At 45.5% G+C, this 26,142-nt stretch overlaps 1 protein-coding gene across 1 annotated transcript in view; it reads right to left on the bottom strand.

Moving 5' to 3' along the window:
* The window catches only part of LOC141059300 (uncharacterized), a 370,224-nt gene that overhangs the window by 250,448 nt on the left and 93,634 nt on the right, over positions 1 to 26,142 (bottom strand). The window lies entirely within an intron of this gene.

Below are 26,142 nucleotides of genomic sequence, written 5' to 3'. Positions count from 1 at the left end.
CTGATCACAAAAATTTGGTCTATTTGCAGACGGCTCAGCGGCTGAATTCTCGTCAGGCCAGATGGTCCTTGTTCTTCTCCCGGTTCCATTTCACACTACATTTTCTCTCCGAGGAGAAGAACGTCCGAGCCGATGCTCTTTCTCGCTCTGTGGTGTCATCAGAGGAGGAGGAGGAGCCTCGACTGATAGTCCCATCGGAGAGCCTGAGGACCGTGGCTCCGGTTGCTCTTGAGTCTGTACCTCCGGGCAAGACTTTTGTCGCTGTCCATCTGCGACCGGAGGTCCTCTCGTGGGCTCATTCGTCCAGAGTGGGAGGTCATTTCAGGATCAAACGGACCACTGAACTACTGGCGAGGACGTACTGGTGGCCGCATATGGCCTGTGACGTCAAGGACTATATTCAGGCGTGCGTCTCTTGCGCCCAGAATCGGCCCTCTCGGCAGCGGCCCGCTGGGTTACTCTATCCTCTGCCGGTTGCGGACAGGCCCTGGGAGATGGTTGGTATGGACTTTGTGGTGGGTCTGCCCAAGTCCAGTGGCAGCACCGTCATCTGGGTGATCACCGATCATTTCTCCAAGATGGTGCACCTAGTACCACTCTCTCGGCTACCGTCGGCACGAGGCCTAGCGGCATTGTTCATTAAACATGTTTTCCGCCTACACGGCATGCCGGATAAGATTGTCAGCGACCGGGGTCCCCAGTTTGCTTCTCGGTTCTGGAGAGAGCTCTGTTCTCTGCTCAGCATTGAGCTAAATCTCTCTTCGGCCTGTCATCCCGAGACGAATGGGTTGGTGGAGAGAGCCAACCAGACCCTGGTGACATTTTGTCTCGGCTAGGCAGGATGATTGGGCATCCTTACTGCCTTGGGCGGAGTTCGCCTTGAACAACGCGGTAGCCGATTCCACCGGTCAGACCCCATTTCTCTTAAATTACGGTCAGCATCCGCGCGTCCCCGTGCCCATGCCCGTGTCATCCACCGACTCTAGGGTGGCAGACTGGGCGGTGGAAGCACGTGACATTTGGGACCGCACGCAGGATGCTATCCGGGCCTCCAAGGAGAGAATGAGGTCCTCCGCTGATACCCGCCGGCGCCCTGCTCTGACCTTTGCCCCTGGCGACTTAGTGTGGCTCTCTGCCCGTAACATCAGGCTGTGGGTGGAATCCGCTAAGTTCGCACCACGCTACATCGGTCCTTTCAAGGTCCTCGAGCAGATTAATCCTGTGGTCTACCGTCTAGCCCTTCCACCACACTTGGCTATCTCGGACACGTTTCATGTGTCTCTCCTCAAGCCAGTTCACATGTCCCGGTTTTCTGAGCCAGCTGCCAGAACATCAGATCTGTCGTCTGACGAGTTTGAGGTCAATGCCATTGTGGGATGCAAGGTGATGCGGGGCAAAAAGTTTTACTTGGTGGATTGGAAGGGTCATGGTCCAGAGGCCTGGACCTGGGAGCCGGTGGAGAATATCCACGCTCCTCTTCTCATTGCAGAGTTTGAGCAGAGCGAGGCTCAGAGAGGAGGGGAGGGGGCCCTAGGAGGGGGGGTAATGTTAGGCGTCAGATTTCCGGCGCTGCACAGCGGGAATCCCGAGCCTTGCCTACGACGGTCTCCCATTCCTCCCCAGCCGCAGAGGAGCTTGCTCAGCAAACTCGTCGGTCCCGGCGCTCTGTCCAGACCAGCTCCGGGGGTTTGCTTGCTGCTGCCACCCCTGGTTCAGCTTTGGCAATGCATGCTGCTCAGCAGCAAGATCCTCCAGGGACTAAGTCCTCATGTCGGGCCACTGAGCATGCCTGTGGAGTGATCTTCCATTGGAGATCAAAGGTCATGTGCTCAGGTCCTGCTCGTGTCCGGATTTGCCCATCCGAGAAGCAAGGAGGATCACGGACGCCTGCGGCTATAAAAGGTTCGCATGGCCGCTCGGCCATGCGCTAAGATAGACTCAAATAGTTTGGTGTGTATGATGATGGATGCATGTATCTGGTGTCTGACTTATTATGAAACCCCTACCCTTTGATATGTCTATTGTTAGGGTTTAGAGACTGAGTCAGCGCCTGCTAGTGGCTAGCCTGTAGGCCACAGTGCATACCGGCCGTCTGCACACTTGCACACGCCATTTATTTGATCCCTGTTGGTATCGCAGTCGCGGTGCCGGGCGCTAGCGGTCTAGAGGGACTTCAGTCCTGCTGTCTAAGGGCTGAGTTCTGTGACGTTACGCTAGCGCTTACTCTGCCGAGCTCTGTGAGCGAAAACAGGCTACGGCATCTATTATTTGCGGTAGTGCGGCTCTAAGTCATAAGAGTTCGCCTCGGTACACCTTGGGTGAGGTTAACCCCGTGTGTGCCGTTATTGCACCGCCATATCGCGTCCGCCATTACCGAGCAGCAGTTAACACCTCTGCACGGTGGACCCCGGGCTGCGAACGCACCTAAACACCATCTTATTATTTGGTGTGTTCCGCCAGCCCGTAACAATCATGATGCCAGGAGGCCGCAGTTCTCCGGATCAAAGGTGGTCACTAGAGTCCCGCCCATGGACCTGGAGGGCCCCAAACCACCGAAGATTGTAGGGGGACCAGCTAGAAACCCGGCCTACCACAGTCCCCCTGGCGCGCGATGCCACACCTGTCGTCAGCTGGGCCACCTGCAAAGACAATGTCCCAACCGGACTCAGCATACCCAGTGGCCAAAGGCGGGAACAGCTACCTTCAGCCGGGCTGCTGTACACTGCTACCAAGGTGAAGCTGACCCGGCCTTGGGGGCTACGACTAACCAAGGGGTGGAAGAGATGGAGGAAATGCTGCATGAAGTAGACCCCGTGCAGGCAGCCCGGGCAGATAATCGACAACAGCATCGACAGGTCGTGTGGGTTAATGGGAAACGTATGCAGGGACTAAGAGATGCCGGAGCAACTTTGACACTTGTGAAGCCTCATCTCGTCCGGGACCAAGAGAAGACAGACCGGACAGTGGCAGTCCGTGTAGCAGGGGGAGCTATACATCGACTGCCCACTGCCAGGATTCACCTGAACTTGGGAGTTGGGGATGGCCTTGTTGAGGTCGGCTTGATGGAGAATTTGCCTGCAGACGTCTTGCTGGGAAATGACTTGGGGCCCATGTTGTCTGCATTCTCGGTGGCCCCTCTGGCTGAGACCTATCCTGTGACCACCCGGAGACAAGCTCGAGCTGCGGAAGCGGAATCACACTCAGAGGAGGCCCAGGTAAGACATCCCAGCCCTGCATGTATTCCCATAGCCAGACACATTTCTTGGGCCACCCCAGATGAATTTAAGAGGGAGTTACTTGAGGATCCTTCATTAGAGGGATATCGTGGGAAGGCACAGGAGGGGAGAGGAGTACTGGAAGGGGAACAGTTTGTATGGAAGCAGGAACTCCTCTACCGGATCACAGAGCAGCACCACACAGGGACGAGCCCCACTAAAAAACAGCAGCTGGTAGTTCCCAAGAAGTATAGGCAGGAGCTACTGCGAATCTCTCATGATATACCCTTGGCCGGGCACTTCGGCTTCAGTCGCACCAGGCATCGTCTGACACAAAACTTCTTTTGGCCGGGGGTAACCTATGATGTTCGTCAGTACTGCCAGACCTGCGACAGTTGTCAGCGCATTGGCAAGAGGGGGGATCGATGCAAGGCCAAATTACGCCCCCTCCCCATTGTGGAGGAACCATATAGCCGAGTAGCGGTCGATCTGATAGGGCCGTTAGCCAAACCCAGTCCGACAGGGAAAAAGTATATATTGACCGTGGTAGATTATGCCACACGGTATCCAGAGGCGGTTGCGTTACCTAACATACTGGCAGAGACGGTGGCGGCCGCTCTGCTCCAGGTTTTCTCATGGGTTGGATTTCCCTGGGAGATTATCTCGGACCAGGGTACCCAGTTTACAGCAGAGGTGACTAACCAACTGTGGAAGCTGTGCGGCGTAAAGTCCATTAGATGCACCCGGTACCACCCGCAAACCAATGGGTTGTGTGAACACTTTAACGGGACATTAAAACAGCTCATTGGGACTTTCACCAGGACCTACAGGGACTGGGAGAAATTCTTGCCACACCTCCTGTTTGCCTATCGGGAGGTGCCCCAAGAATCCACAGGGTTCTCCCCGTTCGAGCTGGTATACGGGAGACGGGTAAGGGGACCCCTAGACTTAGTGCTGGAACACTGGGAAGGGGAGGGCCTCATAGAAGGGGTACCTATTGTACCCTATGTGCTGGAATTCCGGGACCGCCTACAGGAGCTGACTCAGGCTGTGAGAACATGCAGGCGACCCAGCGGCGCCAGCACATATGGTACGATCGGAGGGCCAGAGAGCGCACTTTGGAAATAGGACAGAAGGTCCTGGTGTTAGAGCCCACTAAGCAGAATAAGTTTCAAGCTGCATGGCAGGGGCCCTACCAGGTAGTGGGGAAAATAGCCGACACAACCTATAATGTCGCCGATTGTGACGACCCCAGGGTTATCCGCATGTTCCACGTGAATATGCTGAAGCCCTACCGGGAGCGCCCTGCAGAGGTAGTGGCCATCTGTGCACCTGAAGCAGAAGATTTAGCCGGACTTCCCTTGCCGGATGTCTTAGGGGAAAGGACTCAGTCTAAAACATGGGACCAGGTACACTTGGGTGAAGACCTAGGCCCCCAGGAGAGACAGCAGGCAGAGCTGTTGTTGAGGCTGCGACAGAGGATGTTTTCAGAGAGACCGGGGTACACTCGCCTGGCACAACACAAGGTTGAGACCCAGGATCAGATTCCCTGCGACAAAACCCCTTTCGCATCCCTGAGTCTGTACGAGAGGGGATGTGACAAGAGATACAAGAGATGCTGCGTTTAGGGGTCATTGAAGAGTCAGATAGTCCCTGGGCATCCCCCGTAGCGTTAGTGCCCAAGAAGGATGGGACTACACGGTTTTGTGTAGAAAATCGTAAGCTCAATGAGAAAACAGTGACGGATGCATACCCCATGCCGCGTGTGGATGAGTTGTTAGACCGGCTGGCGGGGGCAAAGTATTTGACCACCATCGATCTATGCAAAGGCTACTGGCAGATTCCCCTTAGTCCTGACGCTATTCCCAAGTCGGCATTTGTCACCCCGTTTGGCTTATTCCAGTTTCGAGTTATGCCATTCGGGATGAAAAATGCCACGGCGACCTTCCAAAGGCTGGCTGACCGGCTTCTGGATGGTCTCCAGGACTATGCTTGTGCCTACCTGGACGACATCGCCATCTACAGTGTGACATGGGAAGAGCATCTAAATCACCTAGAGACAGTATTGGACAGGATCTACCAGGCCGGAATCACCCTGAACCCAAACAAGTGTCACGTGGGCAAAGCAGAGGTTCAGTATTTAGGGCATTGGGTGGGAAGTGGGAAACAGCGTCCAGAACCAGCCAAGATTGAGGCCATAGCCAAATGGCCCATCCCACGCACTAAAACCCAGGTCATGGCGTTTCTAGGGACAGCGGGGTATTACAGGAAATTCGTTCCCAATTATAGCAGTGTAGCCAAGCCCCTCACTGATCTGACCCGTAAGAACCAACCCCGCCAGGTAACCTGGACCTCAGAGTGTGAGGAAGCCTTCCGCCAACTAAAGGACGCCCTCACCAATACCCCTGTATTGGCCGCACCCGATCCAACTAAATGTTTCCTTGTTCATACAGACGCTTCTATGTTTGTATTGGGGGCAGTACTGAGCCAAGTCGGGCCGGACGGCCAAGAACACCCGGTAGCTTACCTGAGTCGGAAACTACTGCCCCGTGAAGTAAGCTATGCGGCCATCGAGAAGGAGTGCCTGGCGGTAGTATGGGCACTCAAGAAGTTGCAACCATATTTGTATGGACGACAGTTTTCCCTTGACGACCATAATCCCCTTGTCTGGCTTAATCGGGTCTCCGGAGACAACGCCAGATTGCTGCGGTGGAGTTTAGCTCTACAACCTCTGGACTTCACCATCCACCACAGACCCGGCAAACAAAATGGTAACGCCGATGGACTAAGTCGACAAATGGAACTTGTACCAACCCCATAAACTTCGGTCATCCCCAAATCGATCCGTTGAGGATCAGACTGTGTATGCCGATCGCGTCGCTGAAAAGGGGAGCCGTGTTACAGAACCACTCAGCACCCAGAATATGTTGCGCAGTTATATGGATGTATAATAGGTTCTATGTGAGATGCATGTCCTTAATGTATCAGCATTACCCTTTTGTCCGCCCTCCCCCCACCTTTTTCATTTCCACAGTAAACATCGGCAGGCTCCGGCCACCTGCGGCTTTTGTAATGCATGTCTGGCCTGCCCTCTGGATCTATGTGATATATTCTTGTCCTGTGAGTAAAGTGTTGTCAGACTGGAAATACATGGAGAAGCAGTGATCTTTTATATGCTCCCAAGTAACCCAGGGATTCCAGCCAGCGTCATTCATTCAGACTCCAGCCAACGCAGAGTGGACCTCCGAAAACACGGGGTGGTACTGAAAGAGGTACCCCAGCTTGGTAGACCCCATTACAATGTACATATGAAATATTTATCTGCAAAATTTCTATGAAAAAAGGAAGGTACTTGCGCATAGATTGGCCAATATATATGAGCCCAATTGCCATGTCAAGGCGTCCTTCGTAAATTTGGTCCCTGTCCAGATAGGTCACATCTCCTGGGCAAAAAAGCTACAATTTATGGGGCAGGAATGGACCTGCTAAAATCACCTGTGGCTAATGGGAGTGTACATATCCAAAAGACTATGATTCAATAGAAAAAAAAGGACCAGCACATCTAAACTAGTGTGAATAGGCGCCAACCAAAAAAAGCATACAAGCTTTTTGGCAATTGGGCTCACATGTATTGGCCAATCTGAAATTTTTACATAGCAATTTTTTTTATAAATATTTCATGTGTACAATATATAGCACTTTTTCCTATGGCAGCAATGCAGTCTCAATGTTCTAGAGTAATCCTTCTTTGTATATTATGGGGCAACCTTACTATTTGTTGCTTATATGCTTTTCTTAGATAAGTATTGGGAGATCTTGAGCATAGATGAAGATCTAAAGGAAAGCGTCCGCACAAAACCTCAAATTACATTCCGACGGAATTGGACAATTGGGAAAAGAATAGTAAAAAGTCATTTTACTATGCCAGATGAGGACAAAGTGTGGCTACCGTGTGTAAAAAATTGCGTCTTCTTGTAAAGTACTTAGGACTCGTTACCAGATGCGATTTGACAATGCAAATATTCTTATAAAAACAAGTAGTGGTTTATTTGGATTCTTCCATCAAAGAAAAGATTATTATAGAAAAACATAAAAATAGGTACATGATTATAAAGAGTGATTGTCCATTTGTTCATAGATCCTTCTTTCACGGAGCTCTGAAAAAGACCTCTGTCTTGTAGTACGCAGCTTCTGATAGTCACATATGGTGATTAGGTTACATATCAGCTGTCCATTCAATGTCGTGTCTGAGATTCCACATACGAAGGTGCGATGAATACATGTATTTTAACCCAAAAAATTATATCCTAATTATCAATGTGCATTGTAAACTATTAAATTTAGTATCTTAATATTTCTTTGAATATTCCCCAAATACACATAACATAAAAATATATGTTGAATTAGCTATACACTTGAAACTTTAGGCCTGGGAAAAAAATTCCTTTGATTTGCAAAAGCTGAGACCCTTTAAAAATTGTTTTCACTAAGGCTACAGGGACATAGTATACTTATTATTAGAACAAGGTTCAGATTTCACATGCTGTGGTTGTCATGTCAAGCCATGCAATAAAGGCATACCGTACACACAGAACACATTTAAAATGCAGTTAGTTATATGAATATTATTTAAGTGTTAAATGTATAAAATCATGCAATTATTACAACTTCCTGTGAAAATAAAGGCATAAATCCTTGTAAGAGAATTTTTCCCGATTAAGTCCTGCTTTGAAATGAAAATTCTAAGGAAAAATAAAAGATAAGGTTAATATCATATTCATAATTCTAAATATTATTACTGGAGAAGATTTTAATTTTCACTAAAAAATACAGTTCTACAATCTCTACTTCTACAATCACTCTCTATCTACTTTATGAATATATATATATATCTACAAAACTATAGAACTACAGAATTATACTCTATAAAATAATTACATATAACTGACTAATACATCGTATAACACTTTTACACAACATATAATTACTTTTTTAGCCAATTCCTAAACCCAAACTTATTTCTCTGCAAAATATATCCTGAAAAGTTCTTGCGATTTTGAAGCTGATGGATTGTCTGAGCAAAGTGTTCAGTTTACAGGCCATGATGTCACTCACCACCTGCTTCTGTTTGTCAAATTCCGCCATCTTTTTTGCAGAAAGAAGGTCAGAACTTCGAATTTTTCTTAACTCAATCTGTGAAGTTTTTTCGGTGGTCTGCATCATTTCATACGGTTTATAACAAATATGTGATTTTCTTCGTTCTTCATAGATTTGATTTCGGGGATACTTTAATACAGGCTTCTCATAAGATTTTACTTTTCCTGTCTTTACAAAATAGCACAATTTATTTCCCTTTCACGATTCTCGTGTTTTCTGGAAAAATCAAGGGATTGCGCACATTCAAATAAAGAATCTTTTTGTGATGCAATAACACGAGATGCAGGATTTAGAATCCAAAATTTGTTTACAAAACTCTTAATCATGGACTGTGTTTTGACATTTTCAAAGAGCATTCTGTACAAGCGTTCAAATATAGACATGAATGTAAACGTACATTCTTTCCGACCAATCCTTAATTCTTGAAGAATATCAATATCTGGATAATTTTCATTTGATGCACAAAAAAAAATCAGAATTTTTAATCTGTCTTTATCATTTAAATTCACATGTGTTTAACCAGATATAATCAAAGATAATCGCCTGGAAAAGTTTACAGGGATCCACATTTTAAATAACTGATTCCTTTCCTCGTTACTCAAATCAAATTTGTCAACGCAGCTTTCAAAAACCTCAGAGTTTCTACAAACATGGATTTTGTTATCATATGCAGTAATGATTTTGCATATTTTTAACAATTTTTTCCTTACTTTACTTCAGAGTTGGGCCTGTGAGTTGTCTATTTTTAGTGGTACATCTTTCCCTTGTACGGCATCTACGTCAGTTCTGAAGTCTGCTCCTACTTCTCCATCTTGTTCCACGTCTGCAAGGTCACCTTGATTGGCTGCTACAGACACTTGATTACAGTCTTGTTCATTCTCTCTATCTTTACAGCCAATCTCGGGAACATCACTATTTTCCTTCACACAACAATCATTTTTGGATTTCTCTGACACCGACCTATGAAATACATCTACCATTTGTAGAATATTTTTTAATTTATCTCTTTATCTATTGAAAAGCTTAGAATCTAACTTCAGATTTTCCACTTCACATTCTGCATATAAGCTGAGCCATAAAGTGTCTAAATTAGATTCTTCTACAGACTTAAATTTCAGTTTACTCTGCTTAGAAAAAGAAGTAATGACATCCATTTTTCTTACCTTGAAATATCTCAGCTTGTAGTTCCTTTGATGAACAACGCTGGGCTCTTGTCTTCACACGTCTACCTTCAGCACGTCTGGCACTTATAGTACTTCTCAATCCATCTGGCAATTCTTAGTCCTCACTTCTAGGTTCTGTCTGATTCTTGTGAGTAGTGGAGTTCCTGATAACTTGCACATATGACATTAGCAAAGTTCATTCCCCCTTTTGGGCAAGTTGAGGGAAATCCGCAAAAAAGTACAAAAATTCAGATCTGGCTGGCTCTCCAGTGTAAAAAAAAAATGCGTCTTCTTGTAAAATACTTAGGACTCGTTACTAGATGCGATATGACAATGCAAATGTTCTTATAAAAACATGTAACGGTTTATTTGGATTCTTCCATCAAAGAAAAGATTATTACAGAAAAACATAAAAATAGGTACATGATTATAAAGAGAGATTGTCCATTTGTTCCTAGATCCTTCTTTCCCGGAGCTCTGAAAAATACCTCTGTCTTGTATTACGCAGCTTCTATGATAGTCACATATGGTGATTAGGTTACATACCAGCTGTCCATTCAATGTTGTGTCTGAGCAGAAATGACTCAAGTGTGTCTCATGGTGGTGAAGGAGAGAGCAAGCGCCCCCTAGAGTAAGCCCCCACCTTATATATCCGTCTGTTAGAGCATGTGGTCTATATATATGGAGTTGACCTTTACCATGAGAAAACTTCCAAGAATAACCAATGATTTAATCACACAAAAAGTCCAAAAATATAATGATAATCCCTAATCAAATGGGACTCATCCCCTACAAATACTGATTAATCACACATTTCTTCTACACAATTAGAAATACACTTTCCTTTATTCAAATATCACTATCAATAATAAAAGAACTTTCATTTGGTCCAGATATAGGCACATTGTTTCATGTTTTTATGAGAAAAATGCAATTGTTGGGCGCTATGCATTTTTTCTAATAATATATCTCCATGTAATTGTGGCCACTTTAGGCATATTATGCCCTTGCATAATGGGGCATCTTTAATAAATATATGGCAGTAATAGCCATTGATATTATGTAAATTATTTCATATTTGTAGGATGAGGATATGTATGAATATGATCCTCCACATCTTATTATTGTATTAAGGTAATATGAATGGTGCCTCTTTTAAGCGGATTTAATAATCTCATTTTTGTGGCATTGGTGTGATGTATAGTCCTTTTAGAGTTGTGTGCGCAGTTGGTACTCTATGGTGGAATGTCCCTGCATTTCTGTAAAATCAGTATCCTTTCCTTTATTATTGATAGTGATATTTGAATAAAGGAAATTATTTTATTCACATCCCTGTGTATTTCTAATTGTGTAGAAGAAATGTGTGATTAATCAAGAATAACCTATGTAGTGTCAGCTAAAGCAATGTACAGAACTGAGTGTAATAAGAAATTACCAACCGATTAATATTTAACACCGGGAAGACCTAAAGGCTGCTTTATATGCAGTGGATGTGCGACCTGTCCAAATCTGAAAGTAACCAAATCCTTCTCTAGCAGTGTTACAGAAGAATCTTTTGACATTCAGAGCTTTATTAACTATAGGACTAAGTTTATAATTTACAAAGCCACGTGTATATGTCAAACAATATGTAGGAAAAATGAAACGGGAAATTAGGAGAAGGATAGGAGAACATCTGAACGACACTATAAATTAGAGAGAGTGGAGGTAGCTCCTTCCAAGGAAAGCTAATATCGCTGAGATATAAACTATCGCCAATATCTCTGCCATTATTGGTTCAAATTAAAATGAAATAAAATAAATACAATCTATCGGAGGCAAGAAAATCACACACAGCCAGTGTCCGTCAGTGTACAATTCTTTGCTGGTTCTCAGATGCCCAGTCACAAGTCTCTATTACAACCACAGAGAAAGTGGGAATTATTTCGCACATTTAAGTTGGGAAAAACAAAATTGTAAATTATGGATTCTGTCAAAATTCCTTTCTCACTGGTTCTAACCAGCTTACTATACTTTCAGAAACAAAGAGGAATGTTTAACACAAAGACACCTCTATCTCAGAGACAACTCCCTGTGTTATTGCTTTTATGAATAACACTTATAAAGCTAATACTAAAATACAGAATTATCCAAGATATATAGTTAGATTTAAATCAATAATAATGAAAGCAAAGTATAAACATTTACCATAACAATTCCTCCCTTTTTATTATTACAGACAATTTATCTATCAGCTATTTCCCCGTGCTATGAGAGCGTGGAGGGGACAAATCCCATTCACCGACAGACACCTTGTCTGCAAATCTCACCATATATGTTTAGTGGAGGAGCTCTGGGATATTTTGCAGATGAGATAACTGATGGTCTATGATGTCTGATCTTGCTCTCTTTACAAAGTGTCGTCATAGCAAATATACCAGTTCTAGCGGTTACACACCCTAGTAATACCAACATTTATGCAAGGAAAGGGTAAATGAATCTACTCTTATTCCCTAGCCCCATTTCCATTATATGAGGTCTACCATTCGGTCTTGGGCGATTGTCTGCAGCTCATTTATACTGGGAATGTTTGGGGACAGCATTTATATCTAGGTCACCCTGCGGAAGTATGAAGGTAGCAGGCTTCACTTAAGTTCTTTTACTGGAATCTAACCTACTGTAAACTTTTGAGTCCTGTGAGTTACAAATTTACCTTGTTCTAGGTCCAGCTTATACTGACGTAACCATGAACTGTCCACCCACCCACAATCTGGACCAGAAACACATGGCTACTGGTGAGGTTTCCTCCATCACAAGAGTTAAAATAAAAAGTCTCTTCGCGGAAACAGCTACAGTTGAAAGCCTCATATGGGTTTATGGGCACTGCGAGAAATGGTATACTGTAGTATTAGAGGATATTGGGGTATGGGTGCATATCCAGCAGTTCTTAGGAATGTGTTTAAAAACTATGTGTTGCAGAAGGACTTAGTGATACTTATCAGTTTTTTGCCCCAGTCCTTCTTTAGTAACTGAGGGCTAAGGTAATGTATATAACCACCAACAGCATGCTCCAGCGGGGTAGGGTCATCATCTTTGCTGGTGCCAGTGTTCTGGACCTCTTTCAGTGACCGGCGTGGATGCAAATATTTTTGCCTTGTAGCTTGACAGAAGTAGCTCACTGTTTCTGGTTTCCTGTGGTCTCCTCATGTGTCTCTTGACCATGACCCAGTCTCCTGGTACCAATGTGGGACAGCTTCTCTCTACACATTGGAGCGGTCATCGCAGAATGCAATGAAAAGCAATCTATTCAGAACCAGTGTGTTTCTTCCATGACCTTCTGGATTTTTATTTCAGAGTACCATTAAGTCGTTCCACCTTCCCACTACTTTGTGGTTCTAGGAAACATGGAAAACCTGCTCTATCCCAAAAGTGACCATGATTTGTTTAATTAATTCTCCAGTGAAGTGTGTGCCTCTGTCACGCTCTATGGATTGGGCACCCCATATCTACAAACCACTTCCCTGATCAAATTTTTATCTTTTTTTTACTTTGATCACGGCCCAACCTTCAGATAATCTTCGTATCAGGATCCTGACAGCGCCGGAGTACAGCCTCCGCTGAGCAGGGCCTCACCCGCACTGTAGGGACCCCTGGGGACCAGAATAGCCAGGAAGTATAGGTGCACAGGACCTTAGGGATGAAGTTTAGCAAGCCGGCACAGGACCTACGGTCATGTGACTGCAAGGGGCGGGGCTTAGCGTCCTGCTTTCACAGAAGACAGCAAACTCAGAGTCAGGCAAAACGGAGGTCGTTCACAGTACGGACAGCGAGGTACAGAAGGGGTAAACAGACGGGAGGTCAGACAAAGCCAAAGGTCATACACAAGAGGGCGATGCGGTACCAAGGGGAAGAGCAGAGAGAAGTCGGGTCACAAGCAGAGACTCATACACGAGAGGTAGCGCAGTACAAGAGGGACAGGCAGAACTCATAACAGGGACAGAGCCGAATCAAAACCAAACAAGCAAGCAAGATATCAGGCACAAGGCACACGTACGCACAAGGTCAACTAACTCAGCCGAGGGCGGGAGTATAACTGACACCGGACCTAGGTCCAGTGAGCATTAAATAGCCGCCCTCTGCCAGGGAGAGGCGGAATAATTAACCCCCCAATCAGACCAGGATGGGCCAAAGTGAAACCCTGTCCTGGATCATGACAGTACCCTCTTCTCAATGGGGGGCCACTGGACCCCCAGGTCTGTCAGGGTACTTGGCGTGAAAGGCCCGGACCAACCGATCTGCATGAACCGATCGAGCAGGAACCCACGAGCGTTCTTCAGGACTGTAGCCTTTCCAATGTACCAGACATTGAAGGGCACGACGGACCAACCTGGAGTCGACAATTCGTTCCACCTTGTACTCCGACTGCCCGTCTACCAAAACCGGTGTTGGGGAAGCTGATGATCCCTCCCCAGCGGACCTCACAGGTTTCAAAAGGGCCTTATGAAAAACATTTGGGATCCGCAGAGATGGCGGGAGACGCAACCGAAAAGCCACCGGGTTAACTGCCTCTGTAATTTCATAAGGACCGATAAACTTGGGTCCAAGCTTCGCAGAGGGGACCTTGAGTCTTATATTCTTGGTGGACAACCATACCTTATCCCCAATCTGCAATACCGGTCCCGCGGATCGTTTTTTGTCCGCAAAAAATTTAAACTTGTCCTGGGCCTTCGTAATATTACTCTGGACTTCTCGCCCTACCTCCCCCAACCGCTGGATCGTCTCATCCGCCCCAGGACACCCAGAATTCAAACGGGAAAATTCTCCAAAATGAGGATGAAACCCATAATTGCAAAAAAAGGAGATGTACCCGTAGACTGGTTAACACGGTTGTTAAATGCAAACTCAGCCACCGGTAACACAGAACACCAATCTTGTCGGTCTGGAGTCAAGCAATGCAGAATTTGCTCCAGAGACTGATTGGTCCGCTCGGTCTGCCCATTAGTCTCTGGATGATAAGCGTGATGAAAAGGACAGACCAATACTCAACCTCTTACCAATAGCCCTCCAAAATCTGGAAACAAATTGCACTCCTCTATCAGACACCACATTCAAGGGTACCCCATGCAACCGCACCACATGCTCAACAAACAATCTGGACAATGTTTCCGCATTAGGTAGAGCGGCCAAAGGTACAAAATGTGCCCGCTTACTAAACCTGTCCACCACAACCCAGACGATGGTATTACCCTTGGAGGGGGGAAGGTTGGTGATGAAATCCATGGACAAATGCGTCCATGGTCTCTCAGGAATTGGCAGTGGTACCAATTCCCCGGCCAGCCGGTTATGGGGGGTTTTTGCACGGGCACAAACATCACAAGCAGACACATATTCCCCAACATCAGAGGCTAAAGCAGACCACCAGAATACTCTAGCAATGGCCTTCCGGGTAGCCGAGATCCCTGGATGTCCACCCAGAACTGAGTCATGGAACTCCCGGAGGACCTTAAGGCGAAGCTGAGCTGGCACAAAAAGTTTGTCCACCGGTTTAGCCGGCGGTGCAAGAGACTGGGCTTCCCGAATCTCTCGTTCCAACATATTCGAAATACCTGCCACCACCACCCCAGGCTGAAAAATGGAGGATGGAGGTTCCGGGGGGGACACCGGATCTAGACTGCGTGACAAGGCATCGGCTCTGACATTTTTAGATCCTGGCCGAAAAGTGATCGAGAAGTTGAATCGGGAAAAAAAAGTGACCATCTAGCCTGTCTAGGAGTCATCCTCTTAGCTGACTCAATATAAGCTAGGTTTTTGTGATCCATAATTACGGTTATAGGATGGACAGCCCCCTCCAAAAAATGCCTCCATTCTTCAAAGGCCAACTTAACGGCCAGAAGTTCTCGATTTCCCACATCATAGTTTCTCTCCGCAGGAGAGAATTTCTTTGAGAAAAAGGTGCAAGGTCTTAAATTGGTCAAAGTGGCGGGTCCTTGGGACAATACCACCCCCACCCCCACCTCTGAGGCATCTACCTCAACAATAAATGGTTCAGACGGGTCCGGTTGAACAAGAACCGGGGCCGACATAAAACATGTTTTCAAAAACTGAAATGCCGCTACCGCTGCGGTTGACCAATTCTTGATATCGGCCCCCTTTTGAGTCATGTCTGTGAGGGGTTTAACCACCTGTGAGAACCCCTTTATGAATTTGCGATAGTAATTGGCAAATCCTAGGAAACGCTGCAGAGCCTTCAAATCACAAGGTTGAACCCACTCGACAATGGCCTGCACCTTATTAGGATCCATGCGATACCCTTCAGCAGACACGATGAACCCCAGAAACGACAGTTCCTGAACAAAAAACAAACATTTTTCCAGTTTAGCAAAGAGACAGTTCTCCCGGAGCCTTTGGAGAACTGCCCAAACATGACCAATGAGAGTCTGTTTATCAGGAGAATAGATCAATATGTCATCCAAATATACCACCAAAAAACGTCCAATAAAATCAGAGAACACGTGATTTATGAAGTTTTGGAAGACCGCTGGAGCATTCGTCAAGCCGAAAGGCATGACCAGATTTTCAAACAACCCTTCAGTAGTGAGAAAAGCGGTTTTCCATTCATCTCCGTCTCGGACTCGTATAAGGTTATACGCTCCCCGTAGATCCAATTTTGAAAACCACTTAGCTCCGGACAATTGGTTGTATAAATCAGGAATAAGTGGAAGGGGATACGTATTCCTCACAGTTATCTTATACAACTCACGAAAATCGAGGCATGGGCGTAAACCACCGTCTTTTTTCTTTACAAAAAAGAACCCCGCCGCCAGAGGAGAAACAGAAGGACGAATGTGTCCCTTATGGAGGCTCTCGGAAATATACTCCTTTATCGCAGCCCGTTCTGGACCCGAAAGGTTATACAAGCGGGCCTTGGGCAATTTAGCACCTGGAACCAGGTCAATGGCACAATCAAATGGGCGGTGTGGTGGTAAAACCTCAGCTTCTTTTTCGGAGAAAATGTCCGTATAGTCTATCAGGCACTCCGGAATACCTTCCAGACCGACGGACGACACACAGTATCAAGACATTTCTCAGAACAATAAGGACCCCATTTAACAATGTCCCGACATTCCCAATTAATTACAGGATTATGCAGTTGCAACCAGGTGAACCCCAACACCAGTCCCGCTGGCAGGTTGTCCATCACAAAACATGAAATACGTTCCTGGTGCAAGGAACTCACTTTAAGTAGAAATTCTTCAGTACGAAACATAATGTCATTTTTTACCAGTGGTGTTTTGTCAATGGCCACAAGGTGAATAGGAGTCTCCAACCTAACTGTCCCTAACTTACACCTGGATACCAAATCAGAGTCAATAAAGTTAAATGTTGATCCGCAATCCACGAAGGCAGAAGTGGATGTGGAGACACTCCCACAACAAAGTTCCACTTGCAACAACATTTTAGAGAAGGCAGAAAAAGGTACCTGAGAGCCTGGGTGACCTCCACGACAAACACCCGGGCTCAGTCGCTTGGCTAGTGGACGGGAGGGGCACACCTTTCTCCAATGTCCAGAATCACCACAGTGAAAACAGTCTTTTCCCACGTGCCGTGGTCTTCATTTTCCTTGAGGTCGATGGTTCCCATCTCCGCGATCTCCAAAATAGGACTGGGTCCCCCTTCCTTGGGAAAATAATGGTCTTTCACTTTGCATCACTCCCCTCGCCCGTAGCCGGCGATCCATTTGGACGGCCTGTGTCAGCCTCCTTCAGGGAATCAGGCGGAGGGTGAAGAGCCAAGGCATCTTTCAGATATTCAGACAGGCCTCTACGGAACAAACCCCGAAGGGCGACATCATTCCAACAGACCTCCGCTGCCTAGCGTCTGAGTTCTGTACAAAACCACTCGGCTGAGTGCTTTCCTTGGCACACACTCATCACCATGTCCTCGGCCATAAGCATGCGGTCAGGCTCATCATAAATATGCCCCAGGGCCTTGAAAAATGCATCTACCATCATACGCTCAGGGGCCGTGGTCGGAAGGGAGAAAGCCCAAGCTTTGGGGGCTCCCCTTAACAGAGACATAATGACTCCCACTCTCTGACTTTCATCCCCAGAAGAGTGTGGTCTTAAGGAAAAAAAAATCTTACAGCCCTCCTTGAAAACTCTGAACTCTTTTTTATTTCCAGAAAAGGTATCTGGTAACTTCACTGGAGACAAAGGGGAAACTAATGTAATATCCCGAGCCCCTGATGAAAAAGCCCCCTGCACAGTGTCAGTGATCAGCTGCTGAGACTGAGCCAGGACTCGTTCTCCAAGGAGTTTCTGAGACATCTGGGTTAGGTGTTTAACCTGCTCAGAAAGAGCGTGCATAGGATCCATCACACACACAGGTGAATGGGAGCAGAGAAAAAAAAAATGGTATGGGTCAGTTATAATGTCAGAGACACCGCACTGCACTTGCTCATAGAGCCAGTGCGCGTGTCCTGAGTACAGAAGCAGTGCTAAAAGATACCTGTGGAGCAGAGCGTGCATAGGATCCATCACACACACAGGTGAATAGGAGCAGAGAAAAAAAATGGTATCGGTCAGTTATAATATCAGGATCCTGACAGTGCCGGCGTACAGCCTCCGCTGAGCAGGGACTCACCCGCACTGTAGGGACCCCTGGGGACCAGAATAGCCAGGAAGTATAGGTGCACAGGACCTTAGGGATGAAGTTTAGCAAGCCGGCACGGGACCCATGGTCATGTGACTGCAAGGGGGCGGGGCTTAGCGTCCTGCTTTCACAGAAGACAGCAAACTGAGAGTCAGGCAAAACGGAGGTCGTTCACAGTACGGACAGTGAGGTACAGAAGGGGTAAACAGACGGGAGGTCAGACAAAGCCAAAGGTCATACACAAGAGGGCGACGCGGTACCAAGGGGAAGAGCAGAGAGAAGTCGGGTCACAAGCAGAGAGTCATACACGAGAGGTAGCGCAGTACAAGAGGGACAGGCAGAACTCATAACAGGGACAGAGCCGAATCAAAACCAAATAAGCAAGCAAGATATCAGGCACAAGGCACACGTACACACATGGTCATAGAATCATAGAATCGTAGAGTTGGAAGGGACCTCCTGGGCCATCTGGTCCAACCCCCTGCTCAAAGCAGGATTCGCTAAATCATCCCAGTCAGATGTCTGTCCAGCCTCTGTTTGAAGACTTCCATTGAAGGAGAACTCACCACTTCTCGTGGCAGCCTGTTCCACTCATTGATCACTCTAACTGTCAAAAAGTTTTTCCTAATATCTAATCTGTGTCTCCTCCCATTCAGTTTCATCCCATTGCTTCTAGTCTTTCCTTGTGCAAATGAGAATAAAGTTGATCCTTCTACAATGTGACAGCCCTTTAGATATTTGTAGACAGCTATTAAGTCTCCTCTCAGTCTTCTCTTTTGCAAACTAAACATTCCCAAATCCTGCAACCTTTCCTCATAAGACAGGGTTTGCAGACCGGTCACCATTCTGGTCGCTCTTTTCTGAACTTGCTCCAGTTTGTTGATGTCTTTTTTAAAATGTGGTGCCCAAAACTGGACACAATATTCCAGATGAGGTCTGACCAAAGAGGAGTAGAGGGAAATAATGACTTCACGTGATCTAGACTGTATGCTTCTGTTAATACATCCTAGAATTGCATTTGCCTTTTTTGCTGCTGCATCACACTGTTGACTCATATTCAGTCTGTGATCTATTAGTATACCCAAGTCTTTTTCACATGTGCTGTCACTTAGCCCTATTCCTCCCATTCTGTATATGCTTTTTTCATTTTTATTGCCCAGATGTAGTACTTTGCATTTCTCCCTGTTAAAAACCATTCTGTTGGTTGCTGCCCACTTCTCCAGTTTATTTATATCTTTTTGAATCCTCTCTCTCTCTTCTCTAGTATTAGCTATCCCTCCTAGCTTTGTGTCATCAGCAAATTTAATCAGTTTACCCTCAATTCCTTCATCTAAATCGTTGATAAAGATGTTGAACAATACAGGGCCCAGGACAGAGCCCTGTGGTACCCCACTTGAGACATTCTTCCAACTGGATGTGCAGCCATTTATGACCACTCTTTGGGTCCGATCACTAAGCCAGTTATGAATCCACCTAACAGTTGCCTTGTCCATTCCATACTTAGTCATTTTTTCAATAAGGATTGTATGAGAGACTTTGTCAAATGCTTTGCTGAAGTCAAGATATACTATATCTACAGAATTTCCTTGATCCACCCAATCAGTGATACTGTCATAGAAGGAAATTAAGTTAGTCTGACATGACTTATTAGTTACAAACCCATGCTGACTCTGTTTAATCACTTCATTCTTATCCAGGTACTGACAAACATGTTGTTTAATAATTTGTTCAAAGATCTTTCCTGGTATAGAAGTCAGACTCACCGGCCTATAGTTGCCTAGGTCCACCTTCTTCCCCTTTTTGAAGATAGGAACATTTGCTCTTCTCCAGTCTTCTGGCAATAACTCAGCCGAGGGCACGAGTATAACTGACACCGGACCTAGGTCCAGTGAGCATTAAATAGCTGCCCTCTGCCAGGGAGAGGCGGAATAATTAACCCCCAATCAGACCAGGATGGGCCAAAGCGAAACCCCGTCCTGGATCATGACACTTCGGAAGAGATCAAGGCATACAGTTAGGAGCTCATTTTCTGCTCCACCAGTTGAGAGTTCCCCTTCCGTTCTCCCTCTGGTGGTGACAGGAGGTAGTGAGGTTGTTTTAAGTGGTAGTGATCGGCCATCTGGTGAGGAAGATAATGATTGGATCTCTGGAATATCAGACTGGATATAAGACAGCCAACGCCCTATCCAATCAAATTTATTATCGCCAAGTACATATTACATATATACAAGGAATTCTTTGTGGCAAAGAGGCAACATAATATATAACAACAGATACAACAAGTAACATCTAACAAGACAGATACAGTATATAGTCTACACATGACGATTTAATTGTTGAACAGAGAGTGGATAGAAGCTGTTCATATGGCGGTTGGTGCTGCATTTGGGGACTCTGAAGCGACGTCCTGAAGGGAGTAGTTGGAATGAGGAGTGTCCCGGGTGAGAGGGATCGGATGAAATTTTCAATGCGTGGGATCGAATACTCTTATCATAAAGAACCTGGATTTTAGGCAGGGGGGAGCCTATAATTCTCTCTGCTGTTCTGAAAGTCCTTTGTAAGCGGAGTTTTTCATGCGCAGTGGCTCCCCCATACCAGACTATCAGAGAGGAACAAATCACAGATCTGATGACAGCATTAAAGAATAAGATCAGCAGATTCTTAGACAAACCATATCTTTTCAACTGACGCAGGAAGAACATCCTCTGTTGTGCTTTTCTTATAACAGCATCCACGTTTTTCCCCCATTTAAGATCATGAGAGATGATAACACCAAGGAATTTGGTCTCTGTGACCCTAAGAACCACTTCGTCATGGATGTAGATTGGAAGTATCTCATGTTGATCTTTCCTAAAATCCACAACCATCTCAGCAGTTTTTTTAGTGTTGAGTACAAGATTATTGGCTTTACACCAGTCACATATTCTTTCCACCTCACTCCGATACAAGTCTTCAGCATTTCCCCTGATGAGACCAATCAGTGTCATATCATCGGCAAATTTCAAGATTTTTACTGAGTCTGCTGAAGAGATGCAATCATTCGTATAGAGAGAAAACAGTAACGGGGACAAAACACACCCCTGAGGTGCCCCGATGTTTGTGACCAAGGTGTCCGAAGTGAATGGTCCAACTTTTACACTCTGTATCCTGGCTGTCAGGAAGTTATAAATCCACAAGCATAAGTTGAGAGGGACTCCAAGAGCTACCATTTTCTTATGAAGTAAATTCGGATCAATGGTATTGAACGCTGAGCTAAAGTCCATGAAAAGAATCCGGACATATGCATATCCAGGTGCTGGTGATTCAGTCTCCTTCTCAGGTCAAGGACTCAGCTCTGTTCCTGTCTTCTCAAAGATAAGTTCGTTTTTTTGCTAATGTTCACACTTGCTCTTGTTGGTCTTTTCAGTTTTTTGTGTGGTCAGCCAGCCCGGCTGGGCTGTGCTGAATTTCCACTTTTATTTGCCAAATTGCCTTTTTTTGTTCCTTATTAGATTGGCCTCTTTTTGCTCTGTCTCACAATATTTCAGAGTGCTGATATAGTGGGAGACATCTAGTGACTTCAGGGTTAATTTTGCTATCAGTTGTGTTGGTCATTTTGTAGGGTTTTTTTGTAGGGTTTTTTGGCAGACTGCAGACAGTGTCTTTCCTTTCCTGTCCTCTCTAGTTAGTTTGGCCCCATCATATGCTCAGCCTATTTTCCTGCCTTTGTTTGTGTTTTCATCTTTTTTCACCGTCAATACATATGGGGGGCTGTCTCTCCTGTGGGGTCTGCTCTGGGGCAGTTAGTTTTCCTCTTTTCCTGCTTTACGCTTATTTAGTTCTTCGGTTGTGACGAGGCGTCTAGGACCACCGTAGGAACGCTCCACGACTGCTGCTAGTTGCGTGTTTGGATCAGGGGTCTGCAGTCTGCATAGTTACCAACCTCCAACTACAATGAAGGAGGAACAACGAGTAAATGTAGCCAAAAATTTAAAGAAATAATTATATTTATCAAACAAGTTAAACTTTAATAAATATTTGTAATGCAAACATCATATATAAAACAACATGCATGGGCATATATCAATGTCATGTGACTGACTCCATAGGTCAATATAATGACCAAGAAAAACGGGACCCACAATGTGAATAACATATATACTATTCAAAAAGGAAAAAAAAGTTTTTTCTATATAAAGAAATTAAAATATATTTTTCAATTCACATATTCTCCAGGGATAGGGATTTAGACAGTACTAACTTTCCCAAAACCCACTATTGCTATACCGCTAAGTGAATAGCTTCACATAGACACAGATTAGCTCCTTTATGATACAGTGCACAATAAAGAAAGGTCTATAAGAAGGTAAGTGCAAAGTAATTACCCATAGCGGCGTGTGTGCAGTCCCGTCTGAACCTCGGTCAGATACCCCGACGCGCGTTTCACGATGTCGCTTCCTCAGGGGGCGTGGCCTAATCCCGGTCTCGGTCGAGCTTTTATGACAAGTGAATCTGGTCACGTGACTAAAATGTGAGGTGAAAAGAGTGCGCTAATACGGAACATAGATGTGCTGTCCACTGCTTCCAAACCTCGGTCTCGGCACACATAAGATGGTCACATGATGGGGCTGGTACCAAGCACCCAGCGCGTCACACACTTGCGGCGCCATACCGAGGGTAGATGCAATGGAACATTGTGAGTGAAAATATATATAAAATAATACACATAATGAGAAATGTAAGAATAATGAGAAATAGTGCCGTGAACTAAAGTAAAAGTGAAATCTAATTTTGTTGGTTATATATAAATATGCATAAATAAATATATGTGAATAAATTATGCCTTAATAAAACAAAGCATAAAATAAATTTTCTTGGTCATTATATTGACCTATGGAGTCAGTCACATGACATTGATATATGCCCATGCATGTTGTTTTATATATGATGTTTGTATTACAAATATTTATTAAAGTTTAACTTGTTTGATAAATATAATTATTTCTTTAAATTTTTGGCTACATTTACTCGTTGTTCCTCCTTCATTGTAGTATGATATTGAGTCGCCTTGTAGCATGGGCATTTGACGTCTTTTGCTGGTGTTTCTATTTGCAATAGTTACCAACCTCTTTGGTTTTCTGAGACTTAGCTTGTATTGTTTTTTATTTCCTCCTCGGCTACCCGTTCACAACAGCATACTAGGACATATTCATAAGTACCCACCTTAGGTAGCTGTATGTAGTCCACCTGCAGTCTTCAAAACGGGTAATCTGGTTTTGGTGTGCATTTCTGTGGGACTCGAATAGATCTGCCGGGTTTTGTTTTGCACAAACAAGACGCACTTTGACCCATGTGCTCGGACCGTGGGAGCCTGGAATACCTGCAGTACTTTGTGATCAATGGCTACTGGGGACGGTGAGGTGACAGTCTCATCTGTCAAAAGTGGCTTCCCGCACTTTCGGTTACTGAGTCCCCTAACGGGGACGTGTCTATTATGGCCAGTATTCCGGTCAGAGGTAGTTGCGGTGCTTCCTTAGTCACCTGATCAGCCAAGGGATTCCGTACTGCAAGGGTAGTTTGTTCCCATGTGCGCGCCGATACTTTGACTACTGCTGCACTTTGGGGAAGGGCGAGTGCTGTGAGTAGCAGCTCTACCGTCTCATAGGTTTGCCAGTAGAGTCCAGAAAATTACAGCTCCGCCAAATGGCGCCAAAGTTATGTGCAACCCTTTAAAACATACCTCGTGCCTGACAATACATGAATCTCGTTACCTTTTCTCAGATTGCATGCTGCAGTGAGAGCCTTCAGCTCAGCCTCTCGCGCAGGGCAGCTGGAGGAGAGTGGTTCATAAATTACTGCCTTACCATTGTGGACTATTGAATACCCGGTGATGAACCATCCTTGATCATTGATCCAAGCTCAGAAACCATCTACAAAATACTCAGAAGAGGAGTTAGTGAGGGGACATCAGGGATATCTAACAAGCCCTATATTTCTGCCTCCATCAATGCCTGACAGTCATGTTCATGTGTAAAAGTCAAACTCCGCTTCCTCATCTGCTAGTTTACAGGTGCAGGTTTTGGCTCACAGTCCCATCCGTCCTCCCCATCCAGACATTCTCCTCACTTTTCTAAATCCACTGATAGTAGTGTAGCTGGAGTTAGAACATTACAGCGTTTGATTGTTACATGGGGGCTGTTAATCGGGGAGTTTATAGGAACAACAAGACCTTCTCTCTGGAGCTCTCGGACGTTATCATGTATCACCGCATTCTGGACAGTACTTATAGGGTCCAGCTTCATACAGCTGGTTGGAGACTTGGATTAAGTTTAACTGTCACCAGGGAATGCGTAGTTGTCCCCAATAAAGTCTGTGATGTGCTACAGCTGGCTGGTTATTGTCTCGAACCAAGTAGGTATGGAATGGGGTTCAGAGCATGTACTATCCAAGTCTGTGGGAACTGTCAGGGACAGAAGACTAGACAGGGGGCCTTTGCCTATGGGGCTGGTCATCTTGGGGCCATTTGGAGTGAATTCCATGCAGGCTCCAATTTTCTGCAACATGTCCCTAACAAATTCAAAAATACATCAGGGGAAACTAAAACCTGGGTCACAATTGAATCAAGGAAATTCAGTCAGAAGGGCTGAGTCACTTGTAATTTAGTAGGTCGCCCCTCTATCCTTTCACAAGTTACATATTCGGGGGGACAGTATGTCTTCTGAGATGTGGTCTTACAGTAATACTGTACGGGCTGCTCCAGTGTCTATCATGAATGAAATCAGCTTGTCTCTCCCCAGGAAATGAGGACAGTGACTGTGGGTCCCAGGGGGTGATAACGGAGCACAGGGTGACATCTGGATGGCCAGTTTCCTATGGGGGGTTCAGGATAGTACCTATTGATATTTGGAAGAAAAATGTCCTTTTTGCCCACAATACCAACATTTTCTTTCCTGTAGTCTCTATTTCTTCCTTGCTAGTTACTTCCCCCTCTCCCTCTTTCCTTTTTGGGCTGCACGGGTCCTCATTAACTCTTTCTTTGACATGCTTTCTAGTTCAGCACCCTGGAATACTTCCTTCAGAACAACCCATTGCATATTACACCACTTCGGGCGACTAGTACAGACTGCGGTCTGGAATAAAGGTTTAAAGGGAATCTGTCACCTGAATTTGGCACTGTATGTAAATGAGTTATGCCCAGTCCGATAGTCGGTGTTTTGGCTCTATCCCTCCACCCCTCCTTGGCCACTGTACGCAATATTTCAGGTATTTTCCGTAGTTGTCCATATTACGCGTGTGCGCATTGCAATCTCCAGTATGAACTACAGGTCCGGTGAACTATGTCTTGGAAGTATTTCACTGCCATTTCTGTGTTCCGGAATATAGTTCCCAGGCACATGCGCACTAATGCTTTTCGGCTTTGCCCGCAGTTGGGCAAAGCATACTGCACACCCGCGATTGGAGATTGCAATATGGAAGACAACTACGGAAATCACTTGAAATAATACGTACAGCGGCAAAGAAGGGATGGAGGGAAGGAGCCAAATCACCCCCCATCGGACCAGACACAACTCATTTTCATACAGCGCCAAATTGAGGTGACAGATTCCCTTTAATACCTTTCATGAAACACTGCAGCAATAGTAATTGGACACTATAAAATGCCTGAGACTAGATCATCTCATGTGGCCCGATGTCTCCTCAGCACCTTGGAGATGCATTCTAACTGTTAGGGATCTGGTTAACGAGAGATAAGCTCACTGGGGGACCAACGTCAATGTTATGCTTTTGGCTATACCTGTGGCTGATCTTGTAGCAGCAGGTTATTTTCTATCCCAGAAGGTAGAAAGTGTAAGTGACTCCTGGTCTTCATGGGGAGCAGAGGCACCTAAGGGTATGTTTCCACAGTCCGGAAACATTCAGGAATAGCTGCGCAATGAATGCGGCGTACACCGCAGCTTTTAATCCACAGTGGACACATGTTCCTGCATAGTGGAGGG

This window comes from Dendrobates tinctorius, unplaced genomic scaffold, assembly GCF_039654945.1.
Source record: "Dendrobates tinctorius isolate UK_male_01 unplaced genomic scaffold, ASM3965494v1 ptg000226l, whole genome shotgun sequence".
NCBI classification, from domain to species: Eukaryota; Metazoa; Chordata; class Amphibia; order Anura; family Dendrobatidae; genus Dendrobates; species Dendrobates tinctorius.
Note: the sequence above shows the minus strand (reverse complement) of the source record. Positions and strands in the feature narration are given on the sequence as shown.